Genomic DNA, 18925 nt, shown 5'->3' with positions numbered 1-18925 from the left:
TCTAATTTAAATCCTGTGCCTGCCTGCTATATTTGAACTTATGATATTAAATGGAGAGAGTAAAATAGAATGGTTATATTTCTTTACTTTTAATTTTTATTTTAAAGCATTTCATTTGAAAGGATAGTATATCATTACATGGAATATTTGTAACAAATGCTTAATCGAATATTTGAGAAATAAATAAAGCATTGTCTCCCAATTTTCAGGTCCTATAGTGAAAATCCTATGGTGACATTCAATTCCTATCTTCAAAGTGAAAGTATGCAAATGTCTTATCTGTTGCATCTCTCTTCTTTATGAAGACTGAGTCTGAAAAACATAGCATATGTTTTTCAGCCTAATAAGAATGTGAATAACTGATTTGAGATAGTTTATGTTATTTGGAATCCAGTCGTTTAAATAAAAGAAAAAACTGCAGAGAATATTCCATCCTGCTTAAATATGAAAGTCTTTATTCATTGAGGTCAGAGCAAATTGCATCCTTCCACATTTTTAGATAGCCATTTTGAACCCTACTTCAATCGCAAAACAGAACTAAATGATGACTTTTAAAATCGATATGAGATATATACATATAGATACATACATACAACAGCAATGTTGTTGTTGTTAAGTTCTATGGATTCATTTCTGACTCAAAGTGACCCTGTATAGGGTTTCCGAGTCTTTACAATGGAGGGGAACGTTTTTTTCTGCTAAAATTTATAATATCGTTGTTGTTATTGAGTTGGTTCCAACTTATAGCGACCCTGTATAGGGTTTCTGAAGAGCAACTGGTATATTTGAACTGCTGATCTTGTGGTTCACAGTCCAGTGCTAATCCTACAGAGCCACTTCATTAGCAATCCATAAAAAAATTAACAAGTTAAAAATTAGCTTATTATATTTGGTCCAACATTATATTGACCTACTGCTAATGTGATGGCAGAGTCCTGGGGTAGCACTGTGGGTTAATGTCATTTCAACCTTATTACAAAGTTGGTTTGAATCACAAGGTAGGTGGCTCAAGCTCACCAGCCGCTCCTCAGAAAACCCATCCAGGGTCACTATGGTTCAGAACTGACTCGACAACACTTAACAACAATGGTATGGCTGTATAGGGAGATACTAGAGATCACATGATAGAATTTTGTAAGACCAATGACTTGTTTATTGAAAATACCTTTTTTAAACAACATAAAATCAACTATACACATGGACCTCACCAGATGACATAAAAGAAATAAAATTGACAACACCTGTGGAAAGAGATGGTGGAAAAACTCCATATCATCAGCCAAACAAGGCCAGAGGCAGACTGTGTAACAGACCACCAATTGCTGATATGTAAATTCAGGCTGAAGCTGAAGAAAATTAAAAGAAGTCCACTAGAGACAAAATATGACCATGGATATATCTGACCTGCTGAAGAACAAATTTGATGCATTAGGCATTAATGACCAAAGATCAGAAGAGTCATGGGATGACATCAAGAACATCATAAAGGAAGAATCAATCATTACGAAGACAAGAAAGAAGGAAAAGACCAAAATGAATGTCAGAAGAGACTCTGAAACTTGCTTTCCAGTGCAGAGATGCTAAAGCAAATGGAAGAAGTGAGGAGGTACAAGAGCTGAACAGAAAATTTCAAAGGTCATCTTGAGAAGACAAAGTCAAATATTATTATGAAATGTGCAAAGACCTGTAGTTAGAAAACCAAAAGGATAGAATACACTTAGCATTTCTCAAGCTGAGGGAACTGAAAAAAAATTTCAAACCTCAGCTTGCTGTGTTGAAGGATTCTGTGGGCAAATTATTGAATGATGCAGAAAGCACCAAAACAAGATGGAAGGAATACATAGAATCACTGTACCAAACAAGAAATGGTTGGTGTTCAACCATTTCAAGAGGTAGAATATGATAAACAGCTGATGATCCTGAAGGACAAAGTCCAAAGTCCACTGAAGGCATTGCCAAAGAACAAGGAACCTGGAATTGATGGAATACAAATCAAAATCTTTCAACAAAGTGATGTGGCATTAGAGGCACTCATCTATGCCAAGAAATTTGGAAGACATCTGACTGGCCTACTGCCTGGAAGAGATCTGTATTTGTGTCCATTCCAAAGAGAGGAGTTTCAATGGAATGCAGAAGTTATTGGACAGTATCACTGATATCCCATGTGAGTAAAGTTTTACTAAAGGTAATCCAAAAATGGCTGTGGCTATACATTGACAGATAACTTCCAGAGAGTCAAGCTGGATTCAGAAGAGTATGTGGAATGAGGGATATCATTGCTGACATCAGATGGACCTTGGCTGAATGCAGATAATACCAGAAAGATGTTTACCTGTGCTTTATTGATGATGCAAAGGTTTTTGATTGTGTGGATCATGAAAAACTATGGACAACATTAAAAAGTATGAGTATTCCAGAACACTTAATTGTGCTCATGAGGAATCTCTGCATCGACCAAGAGGCAGCTATTTGAACAGAACAAGGGAACACCGTATGCTTTAAAATTAGGAAAGCTATGCGCCAATGTTGTTTTCTTTCACCATACTTATTCAACCTGTATGCTGAGCAAATAATCCAAGGAGCTGGATTATATGAAGAAAAATATGGCATCAAGATCAGAGGAAGACTCATTAACAACCTGCGATAGGCAGATAATACAAACTTGCTTACTGAGAGTGAAGAGAACTTAAAATATTTACTGATGAAGATCAAAGATCACAGCCTTTGGTATAGCTTGCATCTCAATGTAAAGAAACCCAAACTCCTCACCTCTAGACCAATAAATAGCTTCCATACAACTGGAGAAAAGAAAGAAGGTGTCAAAGATTTCATTGTGTTTGGATCAACCATCAACATTCATGGAAGCAGCAGTCAAGAAATCAAATGGTGTATTGCATTAGCAAATCTGCTGCACAAAACCTCTTTAAAGTGTTGAAGAACAAAGATGTCAGTTTGAGAACTTGAGCCAAGCCATCGTATTTCAATAACCTCATATGCATGTGAAAATAAGGAAGACAATAGAAGACTTGACACATTTGAGTTATAGTGTTGGAGGAGAATATTAAAAGTACCATGGACTTCTAAAAAACCCCCAAACATCTATGTGGAAGAAGTGCAGCCTTGGAAACCAGAATGGTCAGACGTCATCTCTCATGCTTTGGACATATTATCAGGAGGGATCAGTCCCTGCAGAAGGATATCATGTTTGTTAAAGTGGAGGGTAGGAGAAAAAGAGGAAGACCTCCAACAAAATGGATTGGCACAGTGACAACAGAGATGGGCTCAGGTGTAGCAACACCTGTGAGGTTGGCGCAGGACCAGATAGTATTTCGTTCTGTTGTGCATAGGGTTGCTAGGAGTTGGTGCCAACGCATAACACCTAACATAAACAACAGCGACAATATGATGACTGGAATTCTGGTGTGGCACTTCGGGCTATTGTGCTGGTCTACTAGGTTGGTTTGAACCACAAGGCCAGCGGTTCAAGCTCACCAGCCACTTCTTAGAAACTCTACACAGGGTCACTATGAGTCGGAACCAACTAGTAGGCACTTAAGAACGACAACAATGTGATGGTTCAAACTGTGGTTGACTTGGAAGGAACAGACTAAATGATATTGTGGGCTTCATACAGCTGGATTCCCCACTACTGTTTTAAATCTTTGTGGGAGCAGAAAGCCTCATCTTTCTAGTGTGGAGCAGTTGATGGGCTTGAACCACCAACTTTGTAGTTTGCAGTTCAGTGCTTATCTTAATGAAGCCAGACACTCCCATATACAAATATGTTGTTACTATTAAGTGCTGTTGAGTCAGTTCCTACCCATAGTAACCCTGTATAGTGTTTCCCAGGAGCAGCTGGTGAGCTTGAACCACCAACCTTGTGTTTCAAACAGACGTTGCCTTCCAGTACATTAACCCACCATGTGACATCAGGATTGTTGTTGTTAAGAACCGTGGAGTTGGTTCTGACTCATAGTGACCCTGTGCAGAGTTTCTAAGGCTGCAAATCTTTACCGGAGCAGAAAACCTCATCTTTCTCCTGCGGAACAGTTGGTGGTTTCAAACTGCCGACCTTGAGGTTAGCAGCCGGATTCACAGCCACTACACTAGATAGATACAAATATAGATACAGGCACACACATTGTTCAAACATAAGAAGTTATTTATAGATGACATTATAGTCTACTATCAAACTTATTAATGGTTAAACTTAGTTACAATAATTGAAATACTCATTAAGAAAACAGTCTACAAGTGAATTCAGTTTTTGGTGAACTTTTAAGTAAGTTATTCTACCACCATACTTCAGTTCATTAAATAATGCGAAATGTTTAAGTTTTAATTGCTTCTTAATTTTTTTTGTGTTTAATCTAAAATATCATCTCAAACCTATAGTTTATTTATTTTTGTGTGGTTGGTAGTGAGAATCATTTAGGATACCTACTGATAATATGTTGTTAATTATTATAGTTGTAAATTTTATTTGTGCTACCCTTTTAGGTTATTAGTACACTTTTGAAGGTTAAATGGGTGCTATTTCTTAAGAAGTGCTTATTCCTTACAGAACCATAGTCACACAGCCAGAAGTGTAGTTTCTGGTAACTTATATTGCCTTCCACTATGACAATCTAAATGTGAGAGAAATTCTTCAAATTTTCACTTGAAAATTTTTATCAGTATCTTCATTTGTTTTTGTTTTCATGTTTAGTGATCATATCATCAGTTATTTATTTGGCTACATTGTATAATATAAGGAGATGGGATATAAATAAACAAACATTTCAAATAGACTAGTAACCCTGCAAAGGTCCCTGGTTTTTTTAAAATTATAAATGTATCTATATAACCCCTCCTACATAAACAGACATATGAAGTTCTATAAAATACGGATACCTTGAAGTTGCATCTATGTGCTTCTAAATGATTACATAAGTGCACTTATAGTCTTGTACTTTTAAAAAATGCTTATCAGATATATGAGTGTATTTTCATTATGCTTATTAAATACATGCTTAGCACATTTAAAATGCTCTCAAATAGATGCACTTTTCATGTGCCAAGTACAGTTATGAAGACATGCCCTCACATAGATAGATCACCTGCCTCCTCTTCTTGTATTCATGAATACATAATACTGCCTTCCATATTGCAACTCTCAGATGTTTGCAAGGAGACTGGATGATGATTCTTATAATGCATATTTTTCTTTATTATATTAAATAACCTTTTAAGTAATGTCCTTTTTTCTTACTGCCTTTTTGGTCCTTTCTTTTCGTCTTCAACAAACTGATTTCAGAAATTTGTATTTGATACTTATGCCTTAGAAACTAAATGTTAACTTTCCAGAACTTAAACAAATTTGTTAAATTTCTTAGGAAAGTCTGAATTATAGAGAAATCAAATAAATATTCTAGTGCTGTAAACTGATAATTTTGTTATAGATTGTTGTTGTTAAGTGCCGTAGAGTTGGTTCTGACTCATAGCAACCCTCTATAGAGTTTCTGAGGCTTTCTAAATCTTTGTAGGAGCAGAAAGTCTCATCTTTTTCTGCAAGAGTGGCTGGTGAGCTCAAACCACCGACCTAGTTGTATGGAGTCAATTATACAACATTTGTTTCAAAATTGATTTTTAATTAGTTATATCCCTTGATTGGTTTCTTTTAGATATACAAGTAAAGTAAACTCTATAAAACATAGATTATTGAATTTGTCATCATAATTTGAAAATGTAAAAACTTAAAAATAAAATATCTTTGAATCATTTAAAGGCTTATTAAAGGTGGTATTTGACATAGAACTTAATAAATTTTAAGCAAAACAATCCTGTTCTTCATTGTAATTATGACATCTTTGTGGTAAAGTGTATGTGCACTGAAATACACATTTATTTTATGTGCAAGTATTAACAGATCTTTAAATGTCTGCATGTTTAAGGCTGTACTGGAATCAAGAGCAAGAGGAAAAATGCATATTTCAAATCAATAGATAAAGCTTATTTTAATGTGAAGTTGTTTTGTTCAAAATGTACATTATCATAATAATAATTTAGTATGCATGTACATGCTATTTAGAAAAGAATTTGAATGAAAATTAAGAAAATATTGAGAAAATTGCTTGAAAATGTCTATTAATTTTAACAGCTAGTTTTTCATGAAAATTTAGGTAACCCTTACAAGATGATAGGCAACAGACTTTTGTAAACAAAGCATTTCTGCTTTTGTAAATGAGGTCTATTTAGAAAAGGTCTGAAAAGAGAAATTAAATACTTGGTATATTTTTGCGAGAAAGTTCCATTTTTCCTCTTGCTTTGGAAAATTCTTACCGAATTTGAAAAGATACTAAATCAAGAAATTTGATTACATTTTACCTTAGACAGTATTCTCAGTTGTAACTAAAACATTGTTAGCTTACTGAAGAAAAAATTGCAAAGGGATATTATATAGCATTTAAAATGGAGAAGGCCTTTCTGATATGCTCTTTAAAATGTGCACTCACAATCTTAACTTTTCTGAGCTGGCTCTCTAATACGTATGAAACTCAACAATTCTTTCACTCAGATTTTATATCCAAAATCCAAAGACAAACTTCTGAAGAATATATGATATATATTTTCTACACAGATAAAGAAAACAATATAGCTGACTTTTTCCCCTTTTCTGCTTTGACAAGAAGATCCGGAGACAAACTTATACCTTAACCAAGCAATGAGGAGTGTCTCTTGGTCTTTAAGTGGGCATGATATTCCTACCTCTGCTTTTTTCTTATTCCTAGTCTAGCTCAGATTTAACTTTCATTTTCCTTTGCTCACATTCTTTTAAATTGTATTTTATTATTTTCATATATAAAGTTTCTTTCAATTGACTTAGGCCTATTGTGAAAGCAAGGCAGGCCATAAATAAATAATAAAATATAGCATATCCAAATATAGGGATGCCACTCAGAAAGTATGTGCTGGACAGCTCTTGGAATGATTCATGGACAGTCTCAATTTGTTCATTTGTAGGAAGTATAATCAAGGCTGCCAATTTTTTTTTGCTTTGACAATTGACAAATTCCTTTTGGAAAAAAAAAAAATCACTTTTGTGTGGGTGAAAGAGAAAATATAGTTTGTTTCAAAACGGTTATTGCCAGTTTTTTGTTTTCTGAAACCATCCTCTCCTTCCCTGTTATTCTTCTCACCACCCAATCTTATTTCTTCCACTCACATGATTCTTAATTTTTTCAGTATCTTTTTTTTTTTTTGTTCACACTTGTTAGAATGAGGTCCATCTAATTCTACCTGCTGTTCCCACTCTCTTCCTATAGATGTTTCTTCTCCATTTACCACCCTTGCATAACTTTTTCTAGCCTAGTTCAATTTAAACTTCCCCCATTTCTCCAATCAGAAACCACCTACCAGTGTTCTTCACTGCCCTTCTTCCCACAGCTATTACTCAGCACTTTACTCGTCCCATGTGCCTCCCCAACAGCAGACAAATACAGTCAGTTCCCCACATGCAGACTTACTTATGTCCTTTCCAGATCTCCATTTTGCTATGAATAATCATTCCCCTAACATCTTTCTTGGCAAGCAGAGGCTATCAGCATTTCCTCTTCATGATATAAATGTCATGTTCTAAACAAAAAGTAATCATGGAGTCCCTTTCTGGAGTGGCAGAGAGGGTGGAAACTCTACTGAAGCCTGGCTCTCCCTGGTGATTTGCTTCATCTGAATGTGAAATGAAAAGGCAGAGAGGTGCTCATAGTGGTCCTGTTTATTGAACAATGTTGACCATCCTTGGATGGAATGTGATCCTGTTCCTAACTACATCTGCAGCTTTGGTTATGCTTCCCCATGCTCCTATGCTCAACTCTTTCCTTAGTGACAAATCCTCTTTCCCCTTCATTTGCTGAGGCATGCACTATACCCATATATTTCATGGGATTTATGCTGAGTTCTCAATTATGGGACAGATGCTTATCTGAAAGCTATTGTAACCTCCACAATTTGCTTTGGTTATCACAGAATTGTAATTAATTATTTGAGGTTTTGGGTGTTAGATCTGCTTTCACCTGTACATCCCCAAAACCAAGCACAGCATCTGCCTTATTACGCCAATCAACAAATATTTGTTGAATGAGAGAATAAATTAATTAATGAGTTCTGTTGGATAATATAATTTAGGTTACTCATCAGTCAGAACACGGTCACTGATCTTATTTATATGAGAGAACACTTGAAATTCTTATCTATTCAGTAAAATTAATTTTAATTTCATGGTTTTAAAGTTCCATAGACTTAATTAATAGTTTTGAATAACTTCTATTGACCACAACACCACAAAGAAGTCCCAGATAGTGAAAATAGATCTTTAGGTTAGATGTTTGTATTTTGTAATTAGTGAAATAGAATAAAAATTTGAAGTGTATGTATAAGGCTTAAGAACATGAAGTTTTACAAATAACTATTTTTATATTTTATTTTTCCATGTTATGGTATATATAGGTCTATTTCACATCACCATTCACACGATTTAATTACTATTTATTATTCCCAATGAATGATGGAGTGGCAGTATGGCAAGATGGGAAATGGGAGCTGGTCAGCCTGAGTTTTACCCCTGACTAGGAATATTATCACTTTTCCACTTCTTCACAATGGGGAAAATTTTCCCTGATTTAGTGTTTTAAGTCTAGTACCTAATGCTCATTGAGTGTTAAGTAAGTAATAGAAATTATTACAACTCAAATTCAGTGTGTATGCCCGCAATTATCTGATGGTGTGGTATAGACAACATTTTGAGTTTAATTTGAAGACTTCCAATGTGGATCATTTTCTTTCTTCTAAACAGTTTAGTGGTTTCAGGATAAAATAAATAAGTTTCAACAGAAATTTAATCAGTAGAAACATGCTCCCTATGTTATAAACATATTCTTGTTATGGTACATCCAGAATATAACTTTTCTATAAAGAATGATTGCAAGTCAGTAAGGATCTTAACATGGACATTGTTTTCATTGTAATGTTCTTCATTTAAATATATACCTTGACCATTTTGTCAATTGCTTCTAGTATAATTTAACTTAATACTTTGTACTAATCCAAATTGAAGAATGTTTTATTCCATGTAACCATTTCAAATGAAAATGGCTATAAGAGACTGATGAGTAAAATTCAGATATGAATTACTTGAGGCATATCTTTCATTGACACATCTTCAATGGCTTCTGAAAATGAATTAGAATTGATCATTCCCTTCCTACTGGTGGTTTGCATATTGCTGTGATGCTAAAAACTATGTTACTAGTGTTTTAAATACAAGCAAGTTCATCCAGGGTGGACATGTATCAGCTGAGATTCCAGACTAAGACAGATTTGGAATAAAGAGAGGAAGACTACTTTTGAATGTTTGTTCACTGAAAATGTTAAGAATAACAGTAGACCATTGTCAAATATAGAGCTGAAAGATGAAAACATTATCAATAGCACCAAAATAGTGTCAGGTATAGTGCCAGAAGATGAACATCTAAGGATTGTGGTGGTGGTGGTGATGTGCCGTCGAGTCAGTTCCGACTCATAGTGACCTTGCAGAGGGTTTCCGAGGCTGTAAATCTTTATGGGAACAGAAAGCCTCATCTTTCTCCCACAGAACAGCTGGTAGTTTTGAACTCCTGACTTTGAGGATGGTAAGTACTCAAAATATGCTTAGGGAAGAGCTGCCAATATAGAGTTGACTGTGATGATGCAAATGGAGGGAAGTTTTGGGGACCTTTATTTTCTGATAGGACCAAACTCAAACTGAAGAGAATCAGCTAAAAACATCCAGTAATAATCAAGACATGGAATGTACTAAGTAAGAATCTAGGAATATTGGAAGTTGTCAAATGAAACAGAAAACATAAAGTTTGATAAACCAGGCATTAATGAGCTGAAATGAACTGGTATTGGCCATTTTGAATCTGACAATCGTATGTCTTACTGTACTGAGAATGACAAATTGAAGTGAATGCTGTAGCATTCATTATCAAAAAGAACATTTCAAGATTATCTTATTGTATCAGATTACTCTTTTTTTTGTTGTTGTTGTTATTTTTCTCTCTCTCTTCTTTCTTCTTCTAGTTGAGTTCTGATCATCCAGCCATTGAAGCCAGGTCAAATGGGTATTATCTGCAAGTGTGTGTGTTCTTATGCATATGCCTGCACTTCTTATCAGCTGGACGCTTCACTCTCCACTCTAGTGAAGTAAAATCATTTTTTGAGATGTGATAATATCCATATACCTATAAAGAAAACCTGTAAATACCACCATTATTTAAATGCATGCACCAAACACTAAAGCCAGTAATGATGAAATTAAATAATTTTACCAATTTTTCAGTCTGAAATTGATTAAACATACAATCAAGATGTATTGATAATTATGATGATTAGAATGCAAAAGTTGGAAACAAAGAAAATATTAATAATTGGAAAATATGGCCTTGGTGATAGAAGTTGTGTTGGAGAGTGCATGACAGGGTTTTCAAGACCTATGACTTATTCATTGAAATTACCTTTTAAAAACAATGTAAAAGACTACCATGCACATGGACCTCACCAAATGGAATACACAGAAATAAAATTGACTTCATCTGTGGGAAGAGACAGTGGAAAAACGCCATATCATCAGTCAAAATAAGGCCAGGGGCAGACTGTAGAAAAAACCATCAATTAATCATATGCAAGTTCGGACTGAAGCTGGATAAAATTAAAAGAAGTATGTGATAGCCAAAATTTGACCTTTAGCATATTCCATCAAAATTTAGAGACCATCTTAAGAACAGATTTGATGAATTTCACAATAATGACCTAAGACCTAAAGAGGTGTGGAATAATATCAAATTCATCACAGAGGAAGAAAGCAAAAGGTCATAAAGAATACAAGAAATAAAGAAAAGACCAAAACAAAATGGATGTCAGAAGAGATTCTGAGACTTGCTCTCCAGTGTCCAGATGCTAAAGCAAATGGAAACAATAAGGAGATAAAAAGGCTGAACAGAAAATTTAAGAGTGTAGCTTGAGAAGACAAAGTCAAGTATTACAATGAAATGTGCAAAAACCTGAAGTTAGAAAAACAAAAGAGAAGAGCACGCTAAGCATTTGTCAAGCTGAAGGAAATGAAGAAAACATGTAATCCTTGACTTGCAATATTGAAGGATTCTTTGGGCAAAATACTGAATGATGCAGAAAGTATCAAAAGAAGATGGAAGGACTACAGAGTCATACCTAAAATAAATGATCAGTGTTCCACTATTTTAAGAAGTAGCATATGATCAAGAACTGGTGGTACTGAAGGAAGAAGTCCAAGCTGCACTGAAGGCACTGGCAAAGAACAAGGCTACAGGAATTGATGGAATACAAATCGAAATCTTTCAATAAACGAATGCATCACTGGAGGCACTCACACATCTATGCCAACAAATTTGGAAGACAGCTACCCAGCCAACTGGTTGGAAGAGATCCAAATTTGTGCCCATTCCAAAGAGAGGTAACTCAAGGGAATGCAGAAATATTTGAACAATATCATTAATATCGCATACAAGTTAAATTTTGCTAAAGATATTTTTAAATTTCTGCAACAGAACAAGGAACTACCACAGGTTCAAGTTGGATTCAGAAGAGGATGTGGTACAAGGAATATCATTACTGGTGTCAGATTGGCTGAAAGCAGAGAACATTTAGCTGAGCTTTGTTGATTATTCAAAGGTTTTCAACTGGGTATATTATGAAAGTGTAGAGGGCTTAAAATACTTACTGATAAAGATAGAAGGCAACAGCAATCAGTATAGGTTGCACCTCAATGTAAACTAAACAAAAATCCTCACCACTGGACCAATAAATAACATCATGATAAATGGAGACAAGAGTGAAAATCAAAGACTTCATTTTGCTTGGATCCACTATCAACACTCATAAAAGCAGCGGTCAAGAAATCAAAGGACATGTTGCAGTAGGCAAATCTGCTTTACAAGACCTCTTTAGAGTGTTTAAGGGTAAAGATTTCAGTTTAAGGATTAAGGCTCCTGATCCAAGCCCTGGTATTTTCAACAGTTTCATGTGCACATTAAAGTTGAGCAATGAATAAGGAAGGTTGTAGAATTGATGCATTTTTAATTAAGGTGTTGCTAAAGAATATTGAAAGTACCAAGGGTTGCCAGAAGAACAAATATATCTGTATTGGAAGAAATATACCAGCATGCTCCTTAGAAGCCAGGATTACAAGACGTTATCTATCAAACTTCGGACATGCTATCAGGAGGGACCACTCCCTGAAAAAGGATATCATGATTGGTGAAGTGGAGGGTAAGCGAAAAAGAGGAAGACCCCTAACGAGAGGGATTGGCACAGTAGCTGCAGCAATAGGCTCAAGTGTAACAACAATTGTGTGGATGGTGTAGGACCGTGCATAGAGTCAGAATGAGTTGGGACTGACTAAACAGCACCTACAATAACAACAACAATAATAGCAAGTGAGTGCATGAGCCCTAGTGGCATAATGGTCTATGTGTGGGACTGCTTTTGGCTCCTTGAAAGATTTACAGCCTTAGAAATCCTATACAGGATTTCTGTGATTCAAAACCAAACTGATGGCACGCAACAATAGTGATTAAATGTAAGTAAGGATGAAGAATAAGGATGCTTACCCTTTTTAATGTGTTTTAGAAAGAGACAATAATTTTCATTAAATCAGTTACCCCCATAGATGCTCAGAAACACCACCCAGAAGCTACCATAGAGTGGTTGTTGCTTGATTGCCAACACTCCCTAATTAGCTGAATTTATCAGTCACATACTTCCCTACAAGATTCATTATCATTTGTTATTTCTAGGGCCAGTCACTAGATATTCATGAAACATATAGTCTGTGATCCTGCTCTATAAGAAAAGCTTGGACTTCTTCTAAATAATGAATTAATCTAAAATATCCATCCACCTAAGGTGAATATTGTCAAGGACTTCATTCTTCTGGGATGAGCTATCAACACTCATGGAAGCAGCAGTCAAGAAATCAAATGACGTATTGCACAAGACCTCTTTAAAGTATTCAAGAGCAAAGATGTCGATTTGAGCATTAAAGTGCGCCTGATCCAATCCATGGTATTTTCAGTAACCTCATATGCATGTGAAAGCTGGACAGTGAATAAGGAAGGCCGTGGAAGAATTGATACATTTGAGTTATGGTGTTGGAGAATATTGAAAGTTCCATGGGCTGCCGAAAGAACCAACAGATCTGTGTTGGAAGAAGTGCAGCCAGAGTGCTCCTTGGAGGCCAGGATAGCCAAACTTCGTCTCTTATTCTTCAGACATATTGTCAGGAGGGACCAGTTGCTGGAAAAGGATATTATTTTTGATAAGGTGGAGGATCAGGGAAAAAGAGGAAGAACCCCAGCGAGATGAATTGGCCAAGTGGCAGCATCAATGGGCTCAAGCGTGGCAACAGTTGTGAAGTTGGCCCAGGACCAGCCAGTGTTTTGTTCTATTGTACATCGGGTCACTAAGAGTCAGTACTGACTCGATGGCACCTAACAACAAGAAGAAGATGAATGTACAGAGTAATGCTTTCTAGAATGAAGAGAATCCTATTGATTGTATAGTCAGTTTCTGAAGACAAATCAATTTTTATTACAGTAGGGTAGTAAATGTTTAATATTTGTGATTTATTTATAAAATTGAGATGTCCATGTCCCTAATTCTGATTCCTGAAACCTTTGCCTTATACAGGACAAAAGGGACTTTGCAGATGTGGTTAAGGATCTTGAGATAGATGTTGATTCTGGATTATGTAGATTGGCTTATTGTAATCACAAAGATTTTGTAAGAGGGAAGCAAGAGAGTCAGTCAGAGAGAAAGATTTGCAGATGATGTGTTGCTGCCTTGATGATGGAGGAAGTAGCCACAAGCCAAGAAATGTGTGTGGTCTCTAGCAGCTGGAAAATGCAAGACAACTGATGCTTCCCTAAGACCTACAGGAAAAATTACATCTCTGTTAACCTTGATTTTAGCTCACCGAGACATCTGACCTACAGAACTGTGAGATGATGAATTTATGCTGTTTTAAGCCAGTAATTTTTTGGTTATTTGTTATAGCAGTAATAGGAAACATATACAATTACACTTAATATGTTTGTCTGACCTCTGCTTGAACATTTCTAATAGTGGTAATCTCTCTGCTTACCAAAGTGACTCTTCTCTTGTGAAACCAAGGTAATTAATGTTGCATTTTGCATTGCCTCCTTCTTTCTATTTACTTTTTCTCAGTATGCCCTTTTGAAAGTAGATCCCTTTCAACATGTTGTTGTTGTTAGGTGCCATTGAGTCAGTATCGACCCATAGTGACCCTATGCACAGCAGAACGAAACACTGCCTGATCTGGGGCCAACCTCACCATTGTTGCCACGCATGAGTCCATCGATGCTGCCACCTAGCCAATATTCCTTTAAATATTCAGAGACAACTGATAATTTTTCTTTGTTAAGTTATGTAAATGGATGAATAATTTGTGAGTACAAAGTACACCTTCTGACATAGGGATCACTTGCATTACTTTTATATATGAATCACACTTTCTGTAATTTGAAAATTTTAAATACTTCTAAAACAATACAAAATTTAAAATATATTTTTGGTTTTGTTAAAGTGCTGATGAGTCTGTTCTGACTCATAGTGATCCCAGATAGGGTTTCTGAGGAGTGGATGGTCTGTTTGAACCACCTACCTTGTGGTTAGCAGTCCAGTGCTTATCTAGTTGTCCTATACTAGAACTCCTTAAATACATATTTGCCATTTTTGTTAAATGCTGTCAAGTTGGTTAACAATACATAGACAACTTGGATTGGATTTCCAAAGTGTGGCTGTTGGGTTTGAATTACTGATCATGCGGTTAGCAATCCAATGTTTATCCAATGCTACACCAAGATTTCTAAATATATTTAGTGGAGTTTTAAAATATACTGGTGGATCTTATATTTTTTATAAAGTGGTAAACTCAGCAAAACATTGTCACACATTTAGAAAACGTATCTACATTTATAAATATTATCTGCTTTCCCTAGATATTTCACTTTTGTACTGCACACATCCTCTCTCCAGAAGGCAAACTTCAGCATGTAACAAAACAGACTTTAAAAAGTACTATAACTATTATTCTTCTTAATTTATCTGGTCTTAGTTTTCTTGTTGCTGTTAGGTGCTGTTGAGTTAGTTCTGACTCATAGCGACCCTGTGTACAGTGGAACGACCTACTGTTTGAGACCATTGCCAATGATCTGGGCCAATTCATCTTGTTGGGGGTCTCCCTCTTTTTTTGCTGACCTTCCTTTTTAACAATCATGATGTCCTTCTCCAGGGACTGGTCCCTCCTGATAATATGTACAAAGTACGAGAGATGAACTCTCACCATCTTGTCTTGTAAGGAACATTCTGAATATAATTCTTCCAACAAAGATTTTGTTCTTCTGGCAATCCATGGTACTTTAAAAAATTCTTAGATTTAGATATTTGAAAATTCCTCTGACAAAGAGCACTAGTTTTAAATAAAATCTGATATAACCAACTGAAGTAATAATTATAACTTAATGAAATACCAAAATTGTTACCAAAATTGTAAATAAAAAAGTAAATCCATTGCCATTCACTTGATTCTGACTGATATCTACACTATAGACTAGAGTAGAGCTGTCCCCTAGACAGAGTTTCCAAGACTATAAATCTTTTTAGAAGCAGACAGCCACACCTTTCGTCCACCAAGTGGCTGGTGGCTTCAGATTGCCAACATTTTGGATAACAACTAATGACTAACTAACCCATTGTTCCATCAGGACTTCTATGGCATGCATTCCCCGCCCTAAATTAAACCACACACACACACTGCCATCAAGTCAGCAGGGATTCTAAGATTATAAATTTTTATGGGAGCAGACAGCCTTATTTTTCTCCCCTGGAGCAGTTGGTGAGTTTGAACCGCCGTTCTTTTTTTTTTTTTTTTTAAGGTTTTTATTGTGGATTGAGTGGAAATTTACAGGGCAGATCATCAGTTTTACATTTAACGAATCATACACCTTGTTTAATTACAATGATTAATTCCCTCCATCAGTTAACAGTATTTCTCTCTATTCACGGCAGGTCTTTTTTTTTTTTTAATTCTTGGGCATATATAATAATTTACATCACCAAAGGGCACATTCTGCAAATCTGCCTCCTGGCCACCAGCTCTTAGTCCCTTTCTTTCGATGAATCTAGAGTCCTCAGCTGCTCCCTCTCTCCTTGTTCCCATCTCTGCCTCCATCTCTGGTGTTGCTGCTTCTCTGGATAATGTCCCGCATTCTGCTTGTTCTCTTGTTCCTTGATGGTCCTAGAGTCCTCTGTTTCTGGCCTGTAAGATTAATCACTCCCCTGTTTTTGTTGCAAAACTTCTACGTTTACAATTGTGACAGTTGCAATTAGTCATAATAAGAATTTTTCACTATTGAATCATACAAATCTTATCCCCATCTCTTTTAACCAGACCCATCTAGACAAGATGAAAATGATTCAGTGGGGACTCTTTCTCCCCCACTCACTCTTAAACTAAACTCCCTCTTGAAATCTTGTAAGCCAGTCACTTTGTGCCTTTATCACCCCCTCATTTTATGTAGCCAATGTCTAAGTTGCCCATCCCTATCTACCCTTAAGGTCAGCAGTTCGAAACTACCAGCCGCTCCACGGGAGAAAGATGAGGCTTTCTACTCCTGTAAAGATTTACACCCTTGGAAACCCTGTATAGGGTCGCTATGGGTCGGAACCGACTCGATGGCACTTCACAACAATAACAAATCTACCCTGTGTACAGAGGAGATACTACTGATACTTGATGTGAAGACTCCTTCCCTCTCTGTTGATATTTACAGCTACTACCTCCATGAGCATTGCTCAGGTTCATCAAATTGAAGCAATTTATTGTTTCCTTTATCAAAAAAATCTTTTTTGGTAACCTTCCTCTTGTCAAGTTCTGATTATCAAGCCATCGAGGCGAGGTCAAATGGGTACTGTCTGCAAGTTCTTGTGCATCTTCCCTCACTCTATATCAGCTGGATGCTTCACTCTCAGCTCTAGCCCTCTGTGGCTATGTCCTTGTTCATGGGCTCAAGTGTCCCCAGGTCTCACCACGCTTTGGACCAACCAGCCCTTCCTCTTCTCTCTCTCATCTCCAGGTCAACGGGAGTTAATGGACTGTGGTTGAACTCAGCCCATTTCTTCATTGTTGCCTTTCTCCCTATTCCACTCACCAGTAGACCAATGTGGTCATCAGCAAGCTTATATGCCTGTTCATGTGTTCCCTTTGAGTTTCAATCTTACATGACAGTTTGTCCTGAAGGAACTTAATTGCTTGCCTTAATGGCTTCCTGGAAAACAGCTTGCTTATTTTTGTAGTAACTGGTCATGCTGACATTTTTGTTTTGGGTTTTTCCTGATAATTTTTCTTTGAAGTTATAACTTCTGTTGCTTTAGCTGCTCCAGGCTGGTCTGTTTGTCCTTGCTAGTGGGAATGTCCCACGTCATAAGGTTCTGGATCAGACTCAGGATTCCACCTAAGGTCCAATACTCTGCAAAGACTTTGCAAGAGGCCTATTTCACTGGGCAAGTTCTAGAACCCCTTTTAGGTATTCCAATCAGTTATAGGCTGAAGACAAACTGACAAGTTTTCTGTAATCGTGTTTCCCAACATTCCTTTCTATCCCACTCAAGTGTCTATTTTACAAAAGTAGGCAAGGTAAACCAATATTCATAAGACAGTCAAGCATTTTATTATTATTTCCCCTCTTCAAACTATGCCTGTATCCCTGTTGTTCCAAGGTTGAGCATGCATCACTATTTACGTCTGTCCCACTTAGGCCATGCAAACCTGTCCTAGCATTCCCTTATCTAGCTTGTTTTTCCACATCCTCCCCCTTCTTGTATTGCCCTCCCCAACGCCCAAACTAAACCCCCCACCCAACCTCACTGTTGTGGTTACCTTATATTCCATTAACTCTTCCCTCCATTTAAGATAGTCTATTTTATCTTGTAATCTACCTGACCTTCTCACCACCTGGATCTTTGTTCCTCTGTGTTTACCTTCTTTCATACTGTAATTGTTTTGACCATAGACTGGCCTCCCAGATTCTCTGTTCTTATCATTTTATTCTGTTCTTGACTCTTCCATTTGTCGATTGAGTTCAGAGTGATGCTGCCACATATGTAATTATCTGGTTGTTGTCTGTTCTTGTCTTCCAGTCCACAGAACTACCTTTAGGATGTTTTTCATAGCAGGGTTGACTTTGGCAATATCCCTTAGCTTCTGTTTATCCTGGAATGTTTTGATTACACCATTGTATTTGATTGACAGCTTTGCTGGGTTGAGGATGCTTGGTTGGCAGGTTTTTTTTTTTTTTTCAGGGTTTTATATATGTCTCCCCATTGCCTTCTTGCCTGCATAGTTTGAGATCCGACTTTGACTGCATAGTTGAGAGATCCAAGCTTAATGTGATTTGCTTGCCTTTGTATGTTACACTTCTCTTTTCCCTAGTTGCTTTCAAGATGCTGTGCTTATCTTGATTTTAGAGAGCTTGATTATTATGTCTTGGTGATTTTCTTTTAGGGTCTGACCTTCCTGGGATTAGTGGAGCTTCTTGAATGCTTATTTTTTTGCTTTTCAGGATGTTAAGGAAATTTTCTTCCAGAAGCTTTTCAACTATCTCCTCTGTGGACTTGTGTGATTCTTCCTGTTTCAGAATGCCCATAATTCTTAAGTTATTCCTCTTCATATTGTCCAACATGAATCTTAAACCTTCTTCAGATTTTTTTTGTCCTTTTTTCTGCTTGCTCTTCTGTCTTAGTAGTGTTGAGAGATTTATCTTCTAGCTCACTAGTTCTGGCTTCTATCTCTTCA

Source organism: Chrysochloris asiatica, unplaced genomic scaffold, assembly GCF_000296735.1.
Source record: "Chrysochloris asiatica unplaced genomic scaffold, ChrAsi1.0 scaffold00010, whole genome shotgun sequence".
In the NCBI taxonomy this organism is placed as follows: domain Eukaryota; kingdom Metazoa; phylum Chordata; class Mammalia; order Afrosoricida; family Chrysochloridae; genus Chrysochloris; species Chrysochloris asiatica.
Note: the sequence above shows the minus strand (reverse complement) of the source record.